Source organism: Balaenoptera acutorostrata, chromosome 19, assembly GCF_949987535.1.
Source record: "Balaenoptera acutorostrata chromosome 19, mBalAcu1.1, whole genome shotgun sequence".
Classification (NCBI taxonomy): Eukaryota; Metazoa; Chordata; class Mammalia; order Artiodactyla; family Balaenopteridae; genus Balaenoptera; species Balaenoptera acutorostrata.
In genome coordinates this window covers 57,339,631-57,347,826 of record NC_080082.1, presented here as the reverse complement: position 1 = coordinate 57,347,826, position 8,196 = coordinate 57,339,631, and positions in this window count along the sequence as shown.

Here is an 8,196-nt window from a genome sequence, read left to right as displayed (position 1 = left end):
TGAGCATCTGTCAGGGGCAGGTAATAAATTGTGGGAAGATGTTGGCTTGAATAAGAATCTGTAGAGAGAAGAGTTCTGACTACAGGCCACAGCCGTAAGGTCATTTTTTTTTTTTCGTCTCACTGTGTGGCATACGGGATCTTAGTTCCCTGACCAGGGATGGAACCCGCGCTCGCTGCAGTGGAAGCGCGGAGTCTTAACCACTGGACCGCCAGGGAAGTCCCTGTAAGGAAAATTTGGAACAGAATCTTCTGGGAACCATGGTCACTTCAACAACTTTTTTTTCATAGACAGCTGGTAACCAAAGGATATCATGGAGCAAAAAGATGGACCGTAAAAGGTGGATTTGTTTAAAAGGAGTCCTCTGTTGATTCCATTCACCTAGAGGTCCATGATCTGTCATTCCTGTGACACTCTCTAATCAAATTATTTCATTTGATGACTCCCAAGGCATTCATTTTAAGTTTTGTGTAGAGAATATAAGAAAGTACTTGCTGTCTGAAGCCAGAGGAAAAAGATCTGAGTTTTTTCAGGGTTGGCAGACTGATGTTACGAAGTGTATTCCACAACAGAAAAATGGCAATGACCGTGGAATCTTTTGCTCCACACACACAAAAAGGCACTGCAAGTGCCTCTCCAGAGGGCAGTCTTTCCAGTGTTCACTAGAAGACATGCTTGAGTGTGGAAGAGGATTTACAAGTTGCTGTGTGAGTGCTGGCTCCTGGGCTGAAACTCAGCAGGAACTCTGGGAAGTCTGACCAAGTCAGAGCAGATGATTTTGTTGCTTGAATCTCCAAACACTTATTTGAGTTTTTACAGATATTTCAGATCAGTGATGTTGGGCCACTCTTGCTACCTCAGGTTTATCTTTTTGTCCTTATTCATTTCTCCAGTTACCATGTACTATTTTTTAATGTTCGGTTTGGTTTCACTTTTTTTTTTTTTTTAAAGATTTATTTATTGATTGATTCATTACTATGTTGGGTCTTCGTTTCTGTGCTAGGGCTTCCTGTAGTTGCGGCAAGCGGGGGCTACTCTTCATCGCGGTGCGCGGGCCTCTCACTATTGTGGCCACTTTTGTTGCGGAGCACAGGCTCCAGACGCGCAGGCTCAGTAGTTGTGGCTCACGGGCCTAGTTGCTCCGTGGCATGTGGGATCTTCCCAGACCAGGGCGCGAACCCGTGTCCCCTGCATTAGCAGGCAGATTCTCAACCACTGCGCCACCAGGGAAGCCCTGGTTTCACTTTTAATTTGATGAATTCCATGCGTCCCCTCTCCCTCATATTTAATATTTATATCCAAATGCATGCATATAGACAGAGCATGTGGTGCAGAGGTTGTTTTTAAGTCTAAAAATGAAATAATCTATTTAGATATATAAGACCCAAATTCTTCAATTTAGGTTTAATCGGGGTGAGGGCTTTGTGGCAAAGTGAGGCCAGACTGTCCTGGTCCTTGTGGGCTCTGCTAGGGGTTTTATCCTGGGAACACTGGGGGCTATGGAATTCCTTAGAACGGGGAAGGGCATCATCAACGCTCCATCTTGCCAAGAAACCTCGGCCAGGGCGACAGGTGCTGAGCCCCAAATGGGGCAAACGTGGGGAAGATGGGAGGGTCACTGCCTAGAGCTGTGTGGGAGGGGCTGAGGGGAGGGGAGGGGCCAGGACAAGGCCAGGATCATGCCCTGGATGACAGAGAGGGTGGGGCAGCCACCCCTGAGATGGGGCAGAAGAGGAGGAGGAGGAAGAGGCTTGGGATGAGAGGATAATTGGGTCAGTTTTAGACATAGTGAAGGTTTACCTGTCTTCCTCAATATGGTAATAGATTTGTTTTTTATTACAAAAGTAATATAGGCTAATGGAAAGAATTTGGATAAATATAAAATCTCTCACACACACACACACGCACACAATGAGCTAGGATTCTTCAACCAAAAAATAATTCCTATTGTTATTTGGTTGTATACTTATAACCTCTGTTACATAGATATAGGTAATGATATAGATATAAATGTAAATAAGGATATACATATGGATATAGATGTAGATAAGGATGCAGCTATAGATACGGATATAGATAAGGATATGGTTAGAGGTATGGATATAGACTTAGATACAGACATAGACAGATATATATTATAGTGAGTTGAATGGTAACCCCTCCAAAAAATATATGTCCACATCCTAACCCAACCCCTGGAATCTGCGATTGTGACTTCATTTGGAAAAAAGGTCTTTGCAAATGTAATTAAAGATCTCAAGATGAGATCATCCTGAGATAAACAACAAGGATCTACTGCATAGCACAGGGAACTATATTCAATAACTTGTAATAACCTATAATGGAAAAGAATCTTAAAAAGAATATATGTATAACTGAATCACTTTGCTGTACACCTGAAACTAACACATTGTAAATCAACTATACTTCAATAAAAAAATAAAACCATATTCCATATTAAAAAAAAAAGAGATGAGATCATCCTGAATTATCCAAGTGGGCCCTAAATCCAATGACAAGTGTTATTATGAGAGAAAGAAGAGAAGCCCATGTAAAGATGGAGGCAGAGATTGGAGCCAAGAAATGCCACGAGAGAGAAGCTGGAAGAGGCGAGGAAGAAGTCTCCCCTAGAGCCCTGCTGACATCTTGATTTCGAACTTCCGGCCTCCAGAATTGTGAGAGAATACATTTCTGTTGTTTTAAGCCACCCAGTTTGTGGAGATTTGTTACGGCAGCCTTAGGAAACTAACACAAATCTGGACATAGATTGGATCTGGATATCACTGTAGATATACATACAGATAAGGACGCAGCTGTAGATACAGCTGTCAGTGTAGATATGGATGCAGATGTACTTAGATGGAAACCTAGACAGAGACAGAGATAACACAGATCTTGAGGAAACCCTGATACAGGAATGGAGCCAACCTGGGCTAACCATGGGGCACTGCCAGAGGGAGGCCGCCGCAGATGTCACAGACACAGCCTCCCACAAATGCTCCACAGCCAAACTCTCAAGGTTTTCTGGAGAATCCCAAGGATCTGAAATGGCTTTCTTTAATGGCCCCAGAAAGCCTGCTCTTTTCTAGTTGCTAGATAATCATTTTGCCCCCCACCACCAAAGTGTAAAAACAAAACTCGTCTCCAAACCATCTGAAGCTTTCTCTTATCTTTCTTGTATAAATCCTGTTTTGCCTTCATGCACTGACAGCAGTCCAAGGCCATCTGCCTCCCCTTCCCATGCTGATAACTGTCTTCAAGTTAGACACAGGGGTTTGGAGCCCAGGAAAGAGGAGGGAGCTAGAAAGGGCTGAGAGAGGGGGCGCTGGGCTACTAGGGAAAGTCAGGAGGGGAGTGCCCACCAAGCCGCTTGGAGATCCAGCAGCCAGGGCCTTTAAACCAGCTCCGAACGAGTCATGGGGCAGCTCTGGGAAAGAGGTCCCAAGAAACCTCCTTTAAACATCCCTGTCTTAGGGACAGGAAAACAGGCCCAGATAGGAGGGGACACAGAAAAGGGTAAATGCCAAATACTTTGATTCGGGCTCAGTGAAAATTGGTAGTTGAAACCAAGTGATGCAAATTAGAAATATGTGTGTCATACAGATGATTAGGGAAAAAAATGCGGAATAGAGAAAAGGTACTCCCTTTACCCCGGTACTTTACTACCATCTGCTGGAAAGGTGTTGTAATGAATACAGAACACCACGACGTTAACAGCGCCCCCTACAGCTGTAGAATAGACAGTCACAAAAGTACCTAATGAGAAATCTTGAAAGGACAGATGGTTAACAAAAATGCTTTGAGAATTGCAAAGCTCTGAGGGATTTATAAGCCTTTATTATCCGCGGTAAGATTGCAAACCATCTGTCCTAAAAGGAAAAAATGAGATCATCCAGGTGGGATGCATTCTTATTTAACTTAAATCTTTACGTATTCTGTGTCTCATCATCGTGAAAATTTAGTTTGTCTGTTTTGTTTGCTGAAAGGGGTCAAAAGCTTTCCCCCAAATGTTCTGCTTTTAGCATTAGTGTCAAAGGTCTCATTACCTCCCATTCAAGAAGCTCTGCCCCTTCCTAGTTGTGTCCTCAGGTAAACTGCTGCCTGACTCTGTGCCTCAGTCTCCTCATCTGTAAAATGGTGATTCTTGTTATGAGGAGCCAATGTGTTCATGCCTGCAATGCGCCTGACACAGGGAGTGCTCAATATTACTGCAGACTGGTTAAAGGGACAGACTCGAGCCCAGCTCTGTGTTCAAATTCCAGCTCTGCTGCTTGCTGGCTGTGTGACCTGGGACACATAACTTAACCTCTCTGTCCTTCAATTTGCTTCTCTGTAAAATGGGCATCAGAAAGCGTGTCTATTCACACAAATGAACTTATCTATGAAACAGAAACAGACTCACAGACATAGAGAACAGACTTGTGGTTGCCAAGGGGCGGGGGGGAGAGGGAAAGATTTGGGATTGGGATTAGCAGATGCAAACTAGTATATATAGGATGGATAAACAAGGTCCTTCTGCATAGCACAGGGAACTATATTTAATACCCTGTGATAAATCATGATGGAAAAGAATATGAAAAATAATGTTTATGTATAACTGAATTACTTTGCTGTACAGCAGAAATTAACATTGTAAATCAACTACACTTCAATAAATTTTTTTTAAAGTGCGTCTATTCATAGTGTTGGCATAAGAATTAAATGTTCATGCATGTAAAGTCCTTAGAGCCGGCCATGTAGCAATTATTGAGTTGCCTGAAAAGGTGTCCATTTTATAGGTGAGGAAACTGAAGCTTGCACAGATGCAAGGGTTTCCTTGAAGGCCTTCTCTCGAGACCTAACTCAATGTTGGTGGGAGAGAGCCCACAGGTCTGGGCAGATTGCTATCCTGCCCAGGGTCTCTACGAGGCCAGGGTGGGTGGTGTCCCCCCCACCCCTGCCCTGCCTGACTTCTTTCCCCCCACATTTGCATCCCGCATCCCTGTTTTTAAAGTGAATGCGTTTATTTTTTATTGTGGAAAAAATACATAACATACAATTTACCATTTAAACCATTTTAAAGTGCACAATTCAAGTGCATTTAGTACATTCACTGTGTTGTGCAAGTTTCATGTCTATCTAGTTCCAAAATATTTCCACCCTTAAAAAACCCTATCTGTTATGCAGTCACTCCCCTTTCTCCCTGCCCTCCAGCCCCTGGCAACCACTAATCTTCTGTCTGTCTCTATGGATTTGCCTCTTCTGGACATTTCAAATCAATGGAATCGTACAGTGTGTGGCCTTTTGCGTCCCGCTTCTTCAGTTAGCATCATGTTTTCAAGGGTTCTGTTGTAACATGGACCAGAACTTCCTTTTTAAGGCTGAGTTGATATTCCATTGTATGAATAGACCACATTTTTTAATCCATTCATCTGTTGGTGGGCATTTGGGTAATTTCTGCCTTTTGGCTGTAGTGAATAATGCTATGAACATTCGTGTACTAGTTTTTGTTTGAACACCTGTTTTCACTTCCTTTAGGCATATACCTAGGGGCGGAATTGCTGTGCGTCAGGACTGTACCTAGGAATGGTATTTCTGTCTAACCTCTTGAGGAACTACTGAACAGTGTGCCACAGCGGCAGCGGAAGTTTCCATTCCCACCATGAACATGGGAGGGTTCCAATGTCCCCGTGACTGCGGGATTTCAAAGTACAAGCTGCAAAGCATGAGGCCCCCTGAGGCTGCCCCTTTAGTCATCCCGAGACGGACGCTCATGCCAGCCTTCCCGACACTCAGGCATCAACTGCTTCTGCCCATGTTCATTCTCCAATTCCTCAAGCTGGCTCCCTCATTCTTTGGGCCTCTAGCCCTGTGGTCATATTAACTCTGGATGTAGGCAGACCTGGGGGTCCAAATCCTGACTCCTTGCTTATTCTGTGTGCTCCGGGCAAGTGGCCTCAGTTTCCTCACCCTCATCGTGCAAACACCAGAAGGAAACCTGAGGGAATTTCCCTGAAAGCTGGGTGGAGGGAAAGGCGTTCTAACTCTGACTCACAAGCCAGAAGCAATAAAAGAAAAACCAATACATCTGATTTCTTAAAAATAGGGAATTCCCTGGTGGTCCAGTGGTTAGGGCTTGTCACTTTTACTGCCGGGGGCCCGGGTTCAACCCCTGGTTGGGGAACTAAGATCCCACAAGCTGCGCAGTGAAAGATAAAAAAATAAATAAGTAAACTCTTACATGGCAAAAACCCCACAAGCAAAGCCTAAAGATAAAAGACAGCTTGGGATATAGTAAATTTTATGTGATGTGGTTTTTTTTTTTTTTTTACCACAATACTAGTATTAAAAAAAAAAATGGGAGAAAATTATTTGCAACATACATGACAAATACAGGGCCTTTTAGTACCTCACTATGTACTGTTCTTTTTTTTTTTTTTTTTTAAACCAGATTTTATATTTTATTCAAATCACATTTATTTTAAATTTATTTATTTATTTATTTATGGCTGTGTTGGGTCTTCGTTTCTGTGCGAGGGCTTTCTCCAGTTGCGGCAAGCGGGGGCCACTCTTCATCGCGATGTGCGGGCCTCTCACTATCGCGGCCTCTCTTGTTGCGGAGCACAGGCTCCAGACGCGCAGGCTCAGTAGTTGTGGCTCACGGGCCCAGTTGCTCCGCGGCATGTGGGATCTTCCCAGACCAGGGCTCGAACCCGTGTCCCCTGCATTGGCAGGCAGATTCTCAACCACTGCGCCACCAGGGAAGCCCTATGTACTGTTCTGGCTGGAGATACACTACCAGAGTCTGATCAGGAAGAAACATCAGACAAACATGAGACAGACCCCAAATAAACGTTCTTTAAACAAAGAGGATGGGGAGGATTGTCTTCTTCACAAATGTCAATACCATAAAAGATAAAGAGGCTGAGGAAATGTTTCCGATTAGAGACCAAAGAGACAGGAGAACTAAATGTAACCCAGGGCATTATTGATCGGGTCAACAGATACAACTGGAATACAGTCAGTAGGATAAATACAAATAGCACAGCAATGTTAAATTTACTAGTGGATAACTGTAGTGTGATTATGTGAAAGCATCCTTAATCTTAGGAAAAACACACTGAAGTGCATAAGGATAAAGGATCATGAGGTATGCCATGCAATTTACTCTCAAATGACTCAGGAAAAAAGTGTGTGTGTGGTACATACAGAGACACACACACACACCAGTGCAAGCAAATGGAACAAAATATTTTGTAATAGGTGAATCCAGGCAAATGGTACACAGGGGTGTTCTTCGGACCTTTCTTGCCACTTTTTACGTTTAAAGTTGTTTCCAAATACAAAGTTAAAAAAGAAAAAAAGAAACCGTCGCTATTTTAAGAGGACTGCCAGCAGTATGCAGTCTGGAATCGAGTCATCCTTAAAATAAAAAGCCAAACCGAACAGCTGACAAATTAAATGCTAGCTACGCGCCTCTTTCTATAGGAATAATTGCATCTCTGGGCTTAAAGTGAATTCTAAGCAACTTGAGACCAACCAATAAATTTACTTTTAAACAGAAATTTAAGTAAATTATTAAAAAACTTCCTCTGAAAGTGCAGTCAACATGGGTCTTGGTGAGGCCTCGCGTGGCAGGCAGTATTCTGGGGAGGGGACTGGTCCAGTGTCTCCCATCTATTTCCCCAGCCCCTTGAATCTGGGTCGGTCTACATGACTTGGTCGATGGACACGATGTGGGGGAGAGGATGCATCGGGACTTCCGAGACCAGGTCGTGAGGTCCTGCGGCTTCTGTCTGGGCATCCAGGACGCTCCCTGGTGGGTCCCGGCTGCCACGCTGTGAGAAGCCCGGGCCACAGGGGAGGCCAGTGTGGGCACTCCAGCCACAGTTCCCAGCCAGCAGCCCGCCCCGGCCGCCAGGCGTGGGAGTGAGCCATCCTGGACGTCCAGCCAGGCCAGTCTTCAGGTGAGTCCAGGCCCAGAGGCCACCTGACCACAAATGCCTGAGACTTCAAGTGAGAACTGCACGGCCGCCCTGTCAACCCATGAAACAGAGAAAGACGGGGGTGGGGGAGAGAGGTGTGTGTGTGCGTGTGTGTGTGTGTGTGTGTGTGTGTGTGTGTGTGTTTAAAGTGAGTCTTAGGGTTTGCTGTGCAGTAAAGGATTCACCTCGCCCAAAGAAAGGTCTGGCCAAGGGGGGGGCTCTAAGCCCTGGG